The sequence below is a fragment of the Equus asinus genome, chromosome 28 (genome assembly GCF_041296235.1).
Source record: "Equus asinus isolate D_3611 breed Donkey chromosome 28, EquAss-T2T_v2, whole genome shotgun sequence".
Taxonomy (NCBI): Eukaryota; Metazoa; Chordata; class Mammalia; order Perissodactyla; family Equidae; genus Equus; species Equus asinus.
Window position 1 is genome coordinate 7,580,792 of NC_091817.1, and position 19,303 is coordinate 7,600,094.

The window sequence follows — 19,303 nt, forward strand, 5'->3', positions numbered from 1 at the left end:
AGTGCCAGAGTTGGGCTCAAGTAGCATATTCAAGTCCCATTGCAGTCAACTGCAGGTGGCCAATGGAACATGAAAGCGACCGGCTGGTGGTGCAGCAGTGAGGTCCACACCTACTGCGTAGGTAGCCCGAGGTGGGTCGGGTGGATTCCTGGGCGTGAGCCTGCTCACCGCTGCTTCAGTCACTGAGGGGCAGGCATCCGAGGTAGTGTAGAGTCAGAGGGGACAGGATGTTAGACAGGGCCAGACTTCCACAGCATGTACAATAGCGTAGCAAGCAGATGTAAGCTAAGCGATGCACTTCTGCCAAAACAAAACCAATTCAAAGTTGCAAAGAATAGAAAAACCAAAGCTAAAAAAAAAATAATACAGCCTGCCAATGAGAAGAATAAGATCTCTATGAAGAAACTTAGCAAAACAGGTGAAAGGTATTTCAATTGACAACTAGCAAACGTTTGGGGAAAGAAATTCAAGAGGCACAAGGAGAAAGAAGGATATTCCAGGATCTACGAATGGAAGAATTGACACACTTGAAACGTCCATACCGGAGAAAGGAATCTCTGATTTCATTCAATCCCAGTCAAAGTTGCAGCAGTATTTGTGACAGAGATAGAAGAGAGAATCCTAAACTTTCTACCCAGCAACAAGAGATACTGAATAGACAAAGGAATCCTCAGGGAAATGAACAAAGCAGCACGTGTCACACTTTCTGATTTCAACATAGAGGACATAGCGCTAGGTACTGCAACAGCACAGTCTTGGCCCAGAAACAGGCACACAAACCCATGCAAAAGAATCGAGAGCCAAGAGCCCAAATCAAAAGTACATGGACAGCCCCTTTTCAAGCAGAGAGCCAAGAGGAGACAGTGGAGAAAGGAGAGTGTCTACAATAAGCGGTGCTGGGAAACCTGCACAGCCAGATGGAACACATTGACAAAAGACCATGATATTACACCTGGCACTCACACCACCCTGAAATGGATAAGAGCCTTGAATGGCAGACTTGAAACCGTGAACCTTCTAGGAGAAGACATAGGCAGAGTGCTCTTTGCCATCTGTCTGAGCCGCCTATTTGGAAGAAGCATGTCGGACCGGGCAAGGGCAACAAAGCAAAGAAGAAATAAACGGGACCACATCAAGTGCACACGCTTCTGCCCAGTGAAGGAAAGCATCGACCCAATGCAAAGACACCACAACAACTGGGAAAGGATGTTTGCAAACCACACATCGGACACGGGGTGAAAAGCCCAAAGATACAATCAACTCACACGTCTCCACAAGAAAAAAAACAAGAACCCAATGAAAACTTGCGCAAAAGATGGAAACAGTGATTTCTCCCAAGAAGAACTAAAGAGGACCAACAGGTGCATGAAAACTTGTTCACCATCATTAATTCTCAGGCCAAGGCAAACCCAAACTGCAAGGACATAGCATCTCACTGTGGTCAGAATGGCTATAAGGAAGCAGACAAGAAACAACAAGTGTCCAGGGGAGGTAGAGAGAAGGGAAGCCTCCTGCAGTGCTGGTGGGAGTGGAAACAGGTGCAGCCACTACTCAAAGCGGTGTGGAACTGCCTCAGAACTTTAAGAATCCATGTCCCATATGATCCAGCTATTCCTGTGTGGCGTGTTGATCCAAAGAACTTGGAAACACTACTGCATAAAGATATGTGCACCACTGAGTTCAGCACAGCCTTACTCACACTATCCAAGACTTGGAAGCTGCCCTGGTGCCCATCAAGGGACGAAGGCAGAAGGAAGATGGGCTATAGTCACTCAATGCCATACCACTCAGCCGGAACAAAGGAGGCAATCCAGCCATTTGTGACCGCCAGAATGGCTGTGAGGGTTTTAGGGGAAATGAAACAAGCCCCAGGGAGAAAGTCAAATACCGTCGGATCTCACTTACAAGGAGAAGAAAAAACGAGATCTATCCAAAAGGTGGCACGGCTCATTTGATTGTTGGTTCCCAGAGGCAAAGTGCAGGGGTGGGGAAGGGTGAAAGAGATGATGAGGCACAAAAGTGCAGTTAGGGCCTGCCATTAGGCTTATGCCACTGAAGATGATGTAATCTACACAGAAGTCTAAATAGATGAGGATGCAAATCTGAAAGACATAGGATGGTCTAATGCAGGGTTATGGCAATAAACTCACCTAAAATCAAAAATCAAAAAAGAGGTCCAGAATGACGGCATAAAACTTTGGAGGCTGAAGAGATTAGAGAAGGTGAACTTCCAAGGATGGAAAATCACCTCAAAATGCTTACTGATGCTACAGAAAGGTAGATCATTCAAAATAGTTGAAGAGGAATACTACCGAGAGAACATGATCAGTCCTAAAACCAGGAACCAAGGGAAAATGTTACCGTCCATGCTGTTACTACTAATCACATTCAGGACTAATCAAAACGGGCCAACGACTTCCGAAGTTCAGGCAAATGGTTGGTCCAAAAGAGCAATTCAGGGCCAGCCCTGTGGTGGATTCTGTAAGTGCCCACGTTCCCCTTGGGCAACGGGACTCGCTGTTTCACATCACGGGTGCAGATCACATTAGCAGTGTTAGGAAATATAGATTTCATGGTACGGTGCAGACAAGGATCATAAAACAAGTAGCAATGGTGAGGTTACGTTATCAATACGCACCAGAAAAAGAACCGTGAGGCTTTTACAATCCATGAACGCATCTGGTACACTTCCCCAAAGGAAGAAGGAAGGAAAACATGGGACCTGCCAAGGTGGAATAGGCAGAGTGCTAGGAGATGACACGACCATTGCTCATCAGAGGATTGCCCGGGCAACTTCAACTTGGGAGGGAGTCCAGGACTTTCTCTGGGGAACGTCAACCCACTTGGCCATCTACATAAAATGTAAGGGGTAAAACCCAGGATAATCTTACAGGACAGAAACCAGTGTCTAGAGAGAATGTAGCAGGCCTTACAAAGTTCGAGGAGAAAGTCAGAAACCGACAAGAAATCGAGAAAAAGGAAAACTATCCTACCTGGAAGGGTGGAGTGAGATGGCTCTGAAACTCCGTGTGCATGCAGGTTGTCAGGACAACTTCGAATTTTGAGGCTGTTTATGACATCACGAGGATCATGTCCACCAAGATGGCCGCACGGTTACAGACTGAGGATTGGCCTAGGCTAGACTATTAAAGGGAGGGATACCCAGAAACAGCTTTGAGAAACAGAAAGCAGACACAGAAACTGGAAGACATAAAACAGACACTGATTCAAGGGGTAAGAAAGGAATCCTTGGCAAGAAGCGAGAATAGAGGGACAAGCACTGAGAGGAGAACGTTGTCATCTATTCAAGTCTATGGGGAGGCCATGCTGATTCAAGCTTGCAACTTGATTGGAAGCAAGAGGCCGGACTTGGGACTTATCAGACCTACGTGGTCCTTCTGCCTTAAGCATAAGCCCAAGTCAAGAATGATGTCTTGAGGACGTTGAAGAGAAGAATCGATGCCTCCTTTCCTAGGTCCCTGGCATTCTTTGCAGATAAGTCTCACTTTCCATAGCTCTGGCATCACGGGGGTCCACTGGGTACATGCTAATGTGTCCCAAGAGATGACTTGGAAGCCTTGAAGGAATGGAGCCCTGTCACGCTTGGGCTATGTCTCTTTGTTTGGAAGTGCTCTACAAGGGTGCTGAAAAGCACCCTTTTCCACAGGGCTTCATTCCTTCGTGAAGGCTGCCCTCCCAGGCTAGTGTGCTCAGTTTGCCTCCATCGAAATTCTCTCCCCCTACCTCTTGCTGTAGAAGGATTATTGATTATGTGTTTTGACACCACATGTAAGGAAGTGGGCTGAAAATCAGAACATTACAATTCTGTTTCAAGAAAACTAAACAGGCCAGGGCTGAGGATGTAAGGGAAACAAATGGCACAGCCTTTAGAAATAAAGTAATCCCTATCTAGACGGAACCTAGGGGAACGTTCCAGGATCAGGGGTGAAGTTTGAAACTTCCCAAATCCGGAAAGGAGACAGAAAAATATCTTTCCTGGAGAGAGGAATTCATCAGATTTGTCTAATTGTCTTGCAAACATTGTGTCCGTGAAGGGGGATGCCAGGACCACCTCGAATTTGGAGTTTCTGACCTCAGGATGTCAAACCAACCCAGATGACCACGTGTTCTCAGTGCTTAGTTTGTCCTTTGCTAGGACAGCAAAGACTCCTTCAAGTGACCGGTGAAAATTCAAAGACAACAACCATGAGTCACGAAAGCACTCACACCTCGCCCTAGAGAACATACAGTGATTCAAGAAATGCAAAATTAATCCCTTGGAATGAAGGAGAACGGACTGATAAGCATGTCTAAGAGACATAGCTGGAAATACCATGACGATTATACTATGGAAAAGAAAAAAAGGTCCCAGAAAATGGAAGGCAGACAGAAATCACACAAAATGAAAGATGATGTCAGTCTTTAGACAGACTCTGCTTGAACGTTTGAAAGTCAGAGAAATTCACAAGCCAAAAGACGGCAGCGAACGTCAAGCCTGGGCTAAGTGGGAAGGGTGACTTATGAGACTGCTCTGAGCGGGCCATGAAAGCGTGTGTCCATGAAGCTTGCCGGGACAGCAGAGACACGATTATGACAAATCCTCTAACATCACAGTGGACCCGAAAAACAACCTGGCCTCATCTACACAGTGTCAGAGTTGGGCTCAAGTAGCATATTCAAGTCCCATTGCACTCAACTGCAGGTTGCCAATGGAACAGGAAGGGGCTGGCCGGTGGTGCAGCAGTGAGGTCCGCAGCTTTTGTGTCAGTGGCCCAGAGTAGGCCGGGTGTAATGATGGGGCTGAGCCTCCTCACCACTGCGTCAGTCATTGTGTGGCAGACGTCTGAGGTAGTGTAGAGGCAGATAGGAAGGGACGTTAGACAGGGCCAGACTTCCACAGCAAATACAGGAGCATTGTCACCAGATGTGAGGACAGCAATGCAATTCTGCCAAAACAAAACCAATTGAATGTTGCAAAGAATAGAAAAACTGAAGTTGAAAAATAAAAAACAGCATGCCAGTGAGAAGAATAAGATCTTTATGAAGAACCTTAGCAAAACAGGTGAAAGCTATGTCAATCGAAAACTAGCAAACGTGTGGGGAAAGAAATTCAAGAAGACACAAGGAGAAAGAAGGAGATTCCAGGTTCTAGGAATGGAAGAATTAACACACTTGAAACGTCCATTCCGGAGAAAGGAATCTCTGGATTCCATGCAATCCCAGTCAAATTTGCAGCAATATTCTCTACAGAGATCGAAGACAGAATCTGAAAGTTTCTAGCCAGCAACAAGAGACCCTGAATAGGCAAAGGAATCCTCAGGAAACAGAACAAAGCATGACGTGTCACACTTTCTGATTTCAACATATAGAACGAAGTGATACATACCGAAACATCACAGTCTGGGCCCAAAAACAGGCACGCAGACCAATGCAACAGAATCGAGAGCCCAGAGCCCAAGTGAAACGTACATGGACAGCCCATTTTGGACCAGGGAGCCAAGTGGAGACAGCGGAGAATGGAGAGTCTCTACAATAAACGGTGCTGGGAAGCCTGCACAGCCACATGGAACACAACGAGAGTACACCATGATGTTACACCTGGCACACACACCATCTCGAAATTGATTAAAGCCCTGAATGGCAGACTTGAAACCATGAAACTTGTAGAAGACCTAGGCAGAGTGCTCTTTGCCATCTGTCTGAGCTGCCTATTTGGAGGAAGCATATCTGACTGGTCAAGGGCAACAAAGGAAACAAGAAACAAACGGGACCACATCAAATGCACACGCTTCTGCCCACTCAAGGAAACCATCGACTCAATGCAAAGACAGCACAACAACTGGGAGAGGATGTTTGCAATGCACACATTGGACCAGGGGTGGAAAGCCCAAAGATACAATCAACTCACACGTCTCCACAAGAAACTCAACAAGCCAATGAAAACCTGGGCAAAAGATGGAAACAGAGATTTCTCCCAAGAAGATCGAAAGAGGGCCAACAGGTGCATGAAAACTTGTTCACCATCATTAAGTCTCAGGCCAATGCAAATCCAAACGGCAAGGACACAGCAGCTCACTGTGGTCAGAATGGCTAGAATGAATCAGAAAGGAAACAAGTGTCAGAGAGGATGTGGAGAGAACCGAAGCCTCCTGTACTGCTGGTGGGTGTGTAAACCGGTGCAGTCAGTACTCCAAGCGGTGTGGAACTGCCTCAGAAATTGAAGAATCCTTGTCCCATATGATTCAGCTATACCTGTGTGGCGTGTTGAACCAAAGAACTCGTAAACACTACTGCATAAAGACATGTGCACCACTGAGTTCACCACAGCCTTACTCCCTCTATCCAAGACTTGGAATCCGCCCTGGTGCCCAGCAAGGGACTAATGGAGAAGGATGATGGGCTATACCCACACAATGGCATACCTCTTAGCCGGAACAAATGATGTAATCCAGGCATTAGTGACCACCAGAATGGCTGTGAGGGTTTTAGGGGAAGTGAAACAAGCCCCAGGGAGAAAGTCAAATACTGTAGGATCTCACTTACAAGGAGAAGAAAAGACAAGCAGTAACCAACTATTGGCACGGGACATTTGATTAAGGGTTACCAGAGGCAAAGCAGGGAGGTGGGGTAGGGTGAAAAAGATGATTAGGCACAAATGTGTGGTAAGGGCCTATGATTCAGCTTACTCTGGTGAAGATGATGTAACCTACACAGAAGTCTAAACCGATGAGGATGCAAATCTGAAAGATATAGGATGTTCTATCGCAGCGTTATGGCAATAAATTCACCTAAAATCAAAAATCCAAAAAGGGGTCCAGCATGACGGCATAAAGCTTTGGGGCTGAAAGAGATTAGAGAAGGTGAACTTCCAAGGATGGAAAATCACCTCAAAATGCTTACTGATGGTACAGAAAAGTAGACCATTCCAAAAAGAGGAAGAGGAATACTTCCAGAGAACATGATCCGTCCTAAACCCATGAATCAACGGAAAATGTTACCGTCCATGAGGTTACTACTAATCACCTTCACGAATAATCCAAACAGACCCACCTCTTCCCAAGTTCAGGCAAAGGGTTGGTCCAAATGTCAAATTCAGGGCCGTCACTGTGGTGGAGCGTGTAACTGCTGACGTTCCGCTTGGGCGGCCAGGCCCTCACTGTTTCACATCACGGGTGCACATCACTTTAGCAGTGGTAGGAAATATAGATTTCATGGTACGGTGTGGACAGAGGTCGTAAATAAGTAGCATTTATGAGGATACCTTATCAATACGCGCCAGAAAATGAACCATGAGAATATTACAATCTATGAAGGCATCTGGTACACTTCCTCAAAGGAAGAAGGAAGGAAAACATGTGACCTGCCAAGGTGGAATATGCAGAGTGCTAGGAGATGACACGATCATTGCGCATCACAGGATTGCCTGGGCAACTTCAACTTGGGAGGGAGTCCAGGGTTTTCTCAGGGGAAGGTCCACCCACTTGGCCATCTACACAAGGTATAAGAGAAACAACCCAGAATAATCTTACAGGGAAGAAACCAGTGTCTAGAGAGAATGTAGCAGGCCTTTCAAAGTTCGAGGAGAAAGTGAGAAACCGACAAGAAATCCAGAGAAAGGAAAACTATCCTACCTGGAAAGGGCGAGGAGTCAGACTGTTCTGAGATGGCTCTGAAAGTCTGTGTGCATGTAGGTTGTCAGGACAACTTAGAATTTTGAGGTTGTTTATGACAACATGGTGAATATGTCCCCCATGATGGCCACATGGTTACAGTCTGAGGCTTGACCTTGGCTAGACTATTAAAGGCAGAGACACCCAAAAACAGCTTTGATAAACAGAAAGTGGACACCAAAACTGGAGGAGATAAAACAGACTGTGATTCAAGGGATAAGAAAGGAATCCTTGGCAAGAAGTGAGAATAGGGGACAAGAACTGACAGGAGATCATTGTCATGTATTCAAGTCTATGGGGAGGCCATGTTGATTCAAGATTGAAACTTGATTGGAAACAAGAGGCCAGACTTGTGGCTCATCTGACCTACTTTGTCAATCCAAAGTCAAGAATGATGTCTTGAGGACGATGAAGTGAATAACCGATGCCTGCTTTTCTAGACCCAGGGCTTTCTTTGATGATCAGTCTCACTTTCCATACCTCTGGTGTCACGGGGGCCCACTGGGTACACGCTAATGTGTCCCAAGAGATGTCTTGGACGCATTGAAGGAATGGACCCCTGTCATGCTTGGGGTATGTCTCTTTGTTTGGAAGGGCTCTACAAGTGTGCTGAAAAGCACCCTTTTGCAGAGGACTTAGTTCCTTTGTGAAGGCTGCCCTCCCAGGCTAGAGTGCTCAGTTTGGTCCAATGAAATTCTCTCCCCCTACCTCTTGCCGTAGAAGGATTATTGATTATGTGTTTTGACACCACATGTAAGGAAGCGGGCTGAAAATTAGAACATTACAATTGTGTTTCAAGAAAAATAAACAGGCAAGGTCTGAGGATTTAAGTCAAACAGATGGCACAACCTATAGAAATAAGGTCAGCCCGTATCTAGATGGAATCTAGGCCAAAGTTCAAGGATCGGGGGTCAAGTTCGAAACTTCCCAAATCCAGAAAATAGAAAAATATCTTTCATGGAGAGAAGAATTCATCAGATTTCTCTAATTTGTCTCGGAAACATTGTGTCCATGAAAGGGGTTGCCAGGACCACCTCGAAGTTGGAGTTTCTGATCTCAGGATGTCAAACAAACCCAGATGACCACGTGTTCTCAGTGCTTATTTTGACCTAGGCTAGGATAGCAAAGATTCCTACAAGTGACCAGTGCAAATTCAAAGAAAACAAGCCAGAGTCACGAAAGCACTCACACCTCGGCCTAGAACACATGAGGTCATTAAAGAAATACAAAATTAATCACTTGGAATGAAGGAGAACGGACTGATTAGCATGTCTAAGGGAGATAGCTGAGAAAGACCATGACGAGTATACTATGGAAAAGAAAAAAAGGTCCCAGAAAATGGAAGGCCAACAGAAATCACATCTGAATAATCCACAATGAGAGATGATGTCCGTCTTTAGACAGACTCTGCTTGAACGTTTCAAAGTCAGAAAAATTCACAAGCCACAAAACAGCAGCGAAGGTCAAACCTGGGCTAACTGGGAAGGGTGAGTTATGAGACTGCTCCAAGCAGGCTCTGAAACCCTGTGTCCATGAAGCTTGCTGGGATAGCAGAGACACAATTATGACAAATCCCCTGAAATCACAGTGTAGACGAAAATCAACTTGGCCTTATCTACACAGTGCCAGCGTTGGGCTCAAGTAGCATATTCAAGTCCCATTGCACTCAACTGCATCTTGCCAGTGGAACATGAAAGGGGCCGGCCAGTGGTGCAGTGGTGAGGTCTGCATCTTCTTGGTCGGTGACCTGGGTTCGGCCGATTGGAATACTGGGTGTGAGCCTGCTCACCACTGCTTCAGTCATTATGGGGCATACATCCAAGGTAGTTCAGAGGCAGATGGGAAGGGACGTTAGACAGGGCCAGACTTCCACAGCAAATACAGGAGCATTGTCAGCAGGTGTGAGCTCAACGATGCACTTCTGCCAAAACAAAACCAGTTAAAATTTGCAAAGAATAGAAAAACTGAAGCTAAAAAAAAGAAACAAACCAGCTTGCTAGTGAGAAGAATAAGATCTTTATGAAGAACCTTAGCAAAACAGGTGAAAGCTATGTCAATCAAAAACTAACAAACGTTTGGGGAAAGAAATTCAAGGAGACACACGGAGAAAGAAGGATATTCCAGGATCTGGGAATGGAAGAATTAACACACTTGAAACGTCCATACCAGAGAAGGGAATCTCTGGATTCCATGAAATCCCAGTCAAAGTTGCAGCAATATTGGCCACAGAGACAGAAGAGAGAATCCGAAAGTTTCTACCTAGCAACAAGAGACCCTGAGTAGGCAAAGGAATCCTCAGGAAAACGAAAAAAGCAGGACGTGTCACACTTTCTGATTTCAACATATAGGACGAAGCGCTAGATACTGAAAAGGCACAGTCTGGGCCCAAAAACAGGCACGCAGACCCATGCAACAGAATCGACAGCCCACAGCCCAACTCAATCGCATATGTACATCCCATTTTCGAACAGGGAGTCAAGAGGAGACAGTGGAGAAAGGAGAGTCTGTACAATAAACGGTGCTGGGAAGCCTGCACAGCCACATGGACACAACGAGAGTAGACCATGATGTTACACCTGGCACACACACCACCTAGAAATGGCTTAAAGCCTTAAATGGCAAACTTGAAACCGTGAACCTTGTAGAAGAAGACCTAGGCAGAGTCCACTTTGCCATCTGTCTGAGCCCCCTATTTGGAAGAAGCATGTCGGACCGGGCAAGGGCAACAAAGCAAGCAAGAAACAAATGGTACCACATCAAATGCACACACTTCTGCCCAGTCAAGGAAACCATCGACTCAATGCAAAGACAGCACAACAACCATGGGAGGATGTTTGCAAAGCACACATAGGACAAGGGTTGAAAAGCCCAAACATATAATCAACTCGCACGTCTCCACAAGAAAAAAAACAACAAGCCAATGAAAACCTGGGCAAAAGATGGAAACAGAGATAGCTGCCAAGAAGATTGAAAGAGGGCCAACAGGTGCATGAAAACTTGTTCACCATCATTAATTCTCAGGCCAACGCAAATCCAAACTGCAAGGACATTGCAGCTCACTGTGTTCAGAATGGCTATAACGAAGCAGACACGAAAAAAGTGTCAGAGAGGAGGTGGAGAGAGTGGAAGCCTCCTGCACTGCTGGTGAGAGTGTAAACCGGTGCAGCAACTACTCCAAGCGGTGTGGAACTGCCTCAGAAATTTAAGAATCCGTGTCTCATATGATCCAGCTATTCCTCTGTGACGTGTTTATCCAAAGAACCCAGAAACACTACTGCATAAAGACATGTGCACCGCTGAGTTCACCACTGCACTACTGCCGCTATTGAAGACTTGGAAGCCGCCCTGGTGCCCAGCAAGGGAGGAATGCAGAAGGAAAATATGCTATAGCCACACAATGGCATACCAGTCAGCCGGAACAAAGGATGCAATCCAGCCATTTGTGACAACCAGAATGGCTGTGAGGGATTTAGGAGAGGTGAATCAAGCCCCAGGGAGAAAGTCAAATATAGTAGGATCTCACTTACAAGGAGAAGAATAAGCAAGCACTAAACATCAGGTGGCACGGGACATTTGATTGGGGGTTCCACAGGCAAAGACGGGCGGTGGGGGAGGGTGAAAGAGATGATGAGGCACAAGTGTATGGTGAGGGCCTGTCATTAGGCTTACGCTGGTGCAGATGATGTAAGCTACGCAGAAGTCTAAATCGATGAGGATGCAAATCTGAAAGATAAAAGATGTTCTAATTCAGGGTTATGGCAATAAATTCACCAAAAATCAAAATTCCAAAAAGGGGTCCAGAATGACGGCATAAATCTTTGGGGGCTGAAAGAGATTAGAGAAGGTGAACTTCCAAGGATGGAACATCCTCTGAAAATGCTTACTGCTTCTACAGAAAGGTAGACCATTCCAAACAGATGAAGAGGAATACTACCAAGAGAACATGATCCGTCCTAAACCCATGAATCAACGGAAAATGTTACCGTCCATGATGTTACTACTAATCACCTTCACGAATAATGCAAACAGGCCCACGTCTTCCCAATTCAGGCAAAAGGTTGGTCCAAAATTACAATTCAGGGCCGTCTCTGTGATGGAGCGCGTAAGTGCCCACGTTCCTCTTGGGCGGCCCAGGCCTCACTGTTTGACATCATGGCTACACATCACATTAGCAGTGTTAGGAAATATAGATTTCATGGTACTATGCGGACAGGGATGATAAATAAGTTGCAATTGTGAGGATACGTTATCAATACGCACCAGAAAATGAACCATGAGAATATTACAATCTATGAACGAATCTGGTACACTTCCCCAAAGGAGAAAGGAAGGAAAACATGTGACCTGCCAAGGTGGAATATGCAGAGTGCTAGGAGATGACACGATCATTGCGCATCAGAGGATTGCCTGGGCAACATCAACTTGGGAGGGAGTCCAGGGTTTTCTCAGGGGAAGGTCCACCCACTTGGCCATCTACACAAGGTATAAGAGATACAACCCAGGCTAATCTTACAGGAAAGAAACCAGTGTCTAGAGAGAATGCAGCAGGCCTTCAAAGTTCGAGAAGAAAGTTAGAAACAGACAGGTAATCCAGAGAAAGGAAAACTATCCTCCCTGGAAAGGGTGAGGAGTCAGACTGGTCTGAGATGGCTCCAAAACTCTGTGTGCATGGAGATTGTCAGGACAAGTTAGAATTTTGAGGTTTTTTATGGCATCACAGTGACCATGTCTCCGTCGTTTTCTAACTTTCTCTTCTAACTTTGAAAGGTCTACTACATTCTCTCTACACACAGGTATCTTTCCTTTAAGATTATTCTTGGTTTTATCTCTTATCTTTTGTGGATATGGTTAAACTGGTGGACTTTCCCTGGAGACAGTCCTGGAGGCCATCCCAAGTTGAAGTTGCCCATTCAATTGCCTGATGCACAATGATCATGTGATCTCCCAGCAGTCTGACAATTCCACCTTGGCAAGTCACATGCTTTCGTTCCTTCATCATTTGGGGAAGTGTACCTGATGCGTTCACAGATTGTAATATTCTCAAGGTTCTCTTTCTGGTGTGTATTGATAAGGTCTCCTCACCATTTCTACTTGTTTATGTTCTCTGTGCCCATCAGACCGTGAAATCTGGATTTCCTAACGCTTGTAATATGGTCTACACCCGTGATGCTAACCTTTGAAACCCGGTCAGCTCAAGCGGAACATGTGCACTTACCCGCTACACCACAGGGCTGGCCCTGAATTGGACTTTTGGACCAAACTTTGGCCTGAACTTCGGAATATGTTGGCCTGCTTCGATCATTTGTGAAGGGAATCAGTAGTAACATCATGGATGGTAACATTTTCCATTGGGTCATGAGTTTGTCTCGGACAATGTTCTCTTGGTAGTATTCCTCTTCATCTCTTTGCAAAGGTCTACCTTTCAGTAGCATCATTAAGCATTTGGAGGTGATTGCCAATCCTTGGAAGCTCATCTTCTCTAATCTCTTTCAGCCTCCAAAGCTTTAGGCTGTAAATCTGCACCCCTCTTTGGAGTTTTGATTTTATGTGAATTGATTGTCATAACCCTACATTGTAAGATCCTATAGCTTTCAGATCTACATCCTCATAGATTTAGACTTCTGTGTAAGTTACATCATCTTCACCACCGTAAGCCTAATTACAGGCCCTCACCACACACTTGTGCCTAATCAGCTCTTTCTCCCTCCGGTGGCCGCCCCCATTTCCCTCTGGGAACTACCAATCCTATGTCACGTGCTACCTGTTTGTTGGTCCATTTTTCCTCTTCTCCTTGTGCATGAGATCCTGTGGTATTTGACCTTTCCCCAGGGCTTTTTTCAGTTCCCCTAATACCCTCAGGAGCCTTTCTGGTGTTCACAAATGGCGGCACTGCCTCCGTTCCTACAACTGAGTGTTATGCCATTGTGTGGCTATAGCCCATCTTCCTTCTTCTTTCGTCACATGATGGGGACCAGGGCGGCCTCGAAGTCTTGGATATCGGGAGTAAGGCTGTGGTGAGCACAGTGGTGCACGGATCTCTATGCGTTAGTGTTTCCAAGTTCTTTGGATAAATATGCTGCCAAAGACTACCTGGATCTTATGGTAGATGGATTCTGACATTTCTGAGGCTGTTCCACATAGCTTTGCATAATGGCTGCACCGGTTTACACTCCCACCATCAGTGCAGGAGGCTTCTCTTCTCTCCACCTCCTCTCCGAAACCTGTGGTTTCCTGTCTTCCTCCGCATAGCCCTCTGACCACTGTGCGCTGCTGTCTCATTGCCGTTCGGATTCACATTGACCAGACACTTAATGATGATGAGCATGTTTTCATTTGGCTGTTGGCCATCTTTCTATATTCCTGGGAGAAATGTCTGTTTCCATCTTTTTAACAGGTTGTATTGGGCTCGTTGTTTTTTTTCCACTGGAGACACATGAGTTCATTGGATCTTTTGGCTATTCACCTCTTCTCCGATGTGTGGTTTGCAAACATCCCGTCGCAGTTGTTGTGCTGTCTTTGCATTGAGCCAATGGTGTCGTTGGCTGGGCAGAAGGTTCTGCGTTGGATGGAGTCCTGCTTGTTTCTTGTTTCCTTTCTTGCCATTGCTCAGTCACACATGCTTCTTCCAAACAGGCAGCCAAGCCAGATGGCAAAGAGGAAGCTGCCTGCGTTTTCTCCTCGTAGTGTCACAGTTTCAAGTCTTCCATTCAAGGCCTGAATCCATTTTGAGGTGGTGTGTGTGCCTGGTGTAACATCATGGTCTACTCTCATTGTGTTACATGCGGCTGTGCAGTCTACCCAGCACCGTTTCTTGTCGAGACTCTACATTCTCTGCTGTCTCCTCTTGGCTCCCTGGTCGTAAATGGGCTGTCCATGGATGTGTGAGTTGACCTCTGGGGTCTCGATTCTGTTGCATGGGTCTGTGTGCCTATTTTGGGGTCCAGGCTGTGCTGTTTCAGGACCTAGCCCTTTGTTCTATATGTGGCAATCAGAAAGGGTGATAATTGCTGCTTTGTTCGTTTTCCTCAGGATTCCTGTGTCTATTCAGGATCCTTTGTTGCTGGAGAGAAAGTTTAGGATTCTCTCTCCTATTTGTGTGGGACAGATTGCTGCAACTTTTACTGGGACTGCATGGAATCCAGACATTGCTTTGTCGTCAAAAATAATCCATAACCAATCTATAAATGAAACTTTGGGTGAGCTTACTCTGAGCTTAAATCTGAGGATTATAACCCGGGCATCAAACAAGTGGGGTGCACAGACTGGTTATATGCTCCCAGAGAGGATGTTTCACATAGGATTGAAATGTCCCATTTACAATAGTCACGAGACTACTCTGTTGGCACAGCGATTGATGGAAATAGCAGGTAGGTCTTCTGTCTCAGTGAACACAGCAGGGTGGCGGTCTGTTGCCTCCAGCTGACTGCTCACAGGTGGGCTGGGTGGTCAAAGGTGAGTGCAGCAATCTGTTCATAGCCTAGGACAAAATGCTTATCCCTAAGGAAATGTTAATGTTGGGGAAGTTGCACCTTTATCTTAAGGGCCATTGGAAATGTCTAAGCAGATATGCAATGCGTGCTAAATAGCCCTAGTCAGGCCCTTTTGGAAAAAACAAAATCAGGCCGAATTAGGTCTATACCAAATGGCTTCCTCATATACTCCAATATATCCTATTGCTTCCCATTTTTATTTGTCAGCTTTCTGCCGTATGGACGTTTCAAGTGTGTCCGTTGTTCCATTCTAAGGGCATGGAATAGCCTTGCATTGCCTTGTGACTTGTGGAATTTCTTTCCCCAAAACTTTGCTAGTTTTTGGTTTCCATCACTTTCTCCTGTTTGGCAAAGGTTATTCGTAGATATAATTTTCTTCTCACTGGCATGGGTCTTTTTTATTTTGAGGTTCAGCTTTTCTATTCTTTGCAACTTTTAATTGGTTTTGTTTTGGCAGATGTTTATGGCTGTGCTCAAATCTGCTGGCCATGCCGCTGTATTCTCTGAACAAGAGTGGTGCTCTCTAAAGTCGCTTCCCATCTGCCTCTACACTAGGTCACATGCCTGGCCCGGAATGGCTGGACGATCATTGAGGAGGCTGACCCCCAGGATTCCACGTGGCTGACCATGGGCTATCGACCCAAAAGAAGTGAACTAAACACTGCCCCACTGGCCAGCCCCTTTCATGTTCCATTGGCAACCTGCAGTTGACTGGAATGGGACTTGAATATGCTACTTGAGCCCAAATCTGGCCGGGTGTAGATGAGCCCAGCCTGTTTATCTGGCACCCTGTGATGTTGGAGGATTTGTCAGAATCGTGTCTCCTCTGTCCAGTCTAGCTTCGTGGACACCGGCTTCAGATCCTGCGGGGACTAGTCTCATAACTCACCCTTCCCAGTTAGACAAGGTTTGACCTTCGCTGTAATTTTTGGGGTTGTGACTTTCTCAGACTTTCAAGCGTTCAAGCAGAATCTGTCTAAAGACTGACGTCTATCACTGTGGATTATTCACTTGTGATTTCTGTTGGCCTTCCATTTGACAGGACCTTATTTTCTTTTCCGTCGTCCAATCGTCATGGTCTTTCTGAGGTATCTCCCTTTGGTATGCTTATCAGTGCGTTCTCCTTCATTCCAAGTTATGAATTTTGCATTTCTATAATCACCTTAGGTTCTGTAGGCCGAGGTGTGAGTCCTTTCGTGATTGTTGGGTGTTGTCTTGGAATTTTTATAGGTCACTTGTAGGAATCTTTGCTATCCTGGTCGAGTTGACACTGAGCCCTGAGAACTCATGGTCGTCTTGGCTGGTTTGACATTCTGAGATCAGAAACTCCAGATTCGTGGGGGTCCCGGCAACCGCCTTCACGGACATTATGTTTCTGAGGCAAGTTAGCAAAATCTGATGAACTTCTCTCTCCTGGTAACAGATTTTTCTGTCTCTTTTCTGGATTTGGGAAATTTCGAACTTAACCCCTGATCCTTGGGTGCTCCACCAGATTAGGTCTAGATACTGGCTTACTTTATTTCCACAGGGTTTTCTATTGGTTTGACTTACATCCTCAGCTCTGGCATGTGTAGTTTTCTTTAAATATGATGGTAGTGTTCTAATTTTCACCCAACCCCCTTCCATATGGTGTCAAAACACAGAATCAGTACTCCTTCTACGGCAAGAGATAATGGGAGAGAATTTCATTGGAGTCCAACTGAGCACGCTAGCCTGTGGGGGCAGCCTTGACACAGGAACAAAGCCCTCTGGAAAAGGGTGCTTTTCAGCACACTTCCAGTGCCCTTCCAAACCAGCAGACATACTCAAAGAATGACAGGCGTGCATTTCTTCAAGGCTTCAAAGAGATGTCTTGGGACACATTAGCATGTACCCAGTGGGCCCCCATGACTCCAGAGCTGTGGAAAGGGAGACTTCTCTTCAAAGGATGCTAGGGGCGTAGGACGGAGGCTTTGATTCTTCTCTTCAATGTCCTCAAGAGATCATTCTTGACTTTGGATTATGAGTAAGGCAGAAGGCCACATAGGACTGATAAGCACCAAGTCCGGCCTCTTGTTTCAAATCAAGTTTCAAGGTTGAATCAGCACGGCCTCCCCATCTACTCCAGTAGATGACAATGTTCTCCTCTCAGCGCTTGTCCCTCTATTAGCGCTTCTTCCCAGTGATTCCTTTCTTATACCTTGAATCAGCGTCTCTTTGATCTCTTCAAGTTTCTGTGCCTGGTTCCTGTTGGGAAAAGCTGTTTCTGGGTATCTCTCACTTCACTATCACAGCCTAGGCAAATACTCGCCCTGGAAACATGCGGCCATCTTTGGTGACATGTTCACCGTGATGTCATAAACACCCTCGGATTTTTCTAAGTTATCCTGACAACGTCCATGCACACAGTGTTTGAGAGCCATCTCATACCAGTCTGAAGACTCCATCATTCCAGGTAGGATAGTTCTCCTTGTTCTGCATTTCTTATCAGTTTCTAAGATTCTCCTCGAACATTGAAAGGTCTACTACCTTCCCTCCAGAGACCGGTTTCTTTCCTTTAAGATTATCCTGGGTTTTACCTCTTACCTTTTGTGGATATGGCCAAATGGGTCGATTTTCCACAGAGAAAGTCATGGAGTCCCTCCCAAGTTGAATTTGCCCAGGCAATCCTCTGACTCGTGTGATCACCTGGCAGTCTGACAATTCCACTTTGTCGGGTCACATGTCTTCCTTCCTTCATCATTTGGGGACGTGTACCTGATACGTTCATAGATTGTAATATTCTCATGGTTCCTTTTCTGGTGCGTATTGATAAGTTCTCCTCACAATTTCTACTTCTTTATGATCTCTGTGCCGACCAGACCATGAAATCTGGATTTCCCATTGCTATTAATCTGATCCCCACCCATGATGCTAGGTGGTGATGCCCGGGCTGCCCAAGAGGAATGTGGGCACTTACTTGCTACACAACAGCACTGGCCCTGAATTGGAATTTTGGAGCAATCTTTCGCTGAACTTGGGAAGAAGCTGGGCTTTTTTGATCATTCCTGAAGGTAATTAGTAGTGACCTCATAGAGGGTAACATTTTCCCTTGGTTCATGAGTTTAGCACGGAACACATTCTCTTTGTAGTATTCATCTTAATCTATTTGCAATGGTCGACCATTCTGTAGCATCATTAAGCATTTTGAGGAGCTTCACAATCCTTAGAAGTTCATCTCTCTAATCTCTTTCAGCACCAAAAGCTTTATGCCGCAAATATGCACGCCTTTTAGGATTTTTTCTTTCCCTCTGGGAACCACCAATCCAAAGGGAAGGCTGGTATCCAAAGCTAGAATGCACAGTTGGGCAACAATGAAATTCTCTCCCCCATCCCTCGCCATAGAAGAGTATTGCTTATGGGCTTTGACACCATATGTGAGGAAGTTGACTGAAAATTAGAACATTACACTTATATTTAACGAAAAATAAACATGACAGAGATGACGATGTAAGTCAAACATCTAACAAATCCTACAGAAATAAAGTAAACCAGCATCCAGACGTAGTCTACTGAAATGATCAAGGATCCAGGTTCCACTTCGAGCGTTCCCAAATTCAGAAAAGAGACATAAAAATATCTTACCAGTAGGGATGAATTCATCAGATTTGTCTAATTTGTCTCGGAAACATTATGTCCATAAGGTGGTTGCCAGGACAATGTAGAATTTGGAGATTCTGATCTCAGAATGTCAAACCAACCAAGATGACCTCGTGTTCTCAGTGCTCCACTGGACCTAGGCTAGGATAGCAAAGATTCCTTTAAGTGAACAATTGAAATTCAAAGACAATACCCAAAAATCATGAAAGCACTCACACGTCGGCCTAGAGAACATATGGTGACTAAAGAAATACAAAATTAATAACTTGAATGAAGGACAAGGGACTGATAAGCATACCTATGGGATACAGCTGAGAAAGACCATGACAATTGATGTGGATTAAGGCCGCCCCAGCTCGAAAAGCCCAAGGTTATGTGGTGTACATGCAGAACTATATGACCCGGTGAATTTCTTTTGGTATGAATTAGAGGTGCCCCAGTGAGAGAAGCCCAGGTCATGCTCACCTACATGTCTATCTATATGGCCAGATTCGTATCTAATATTATATGACCACACAATAACCA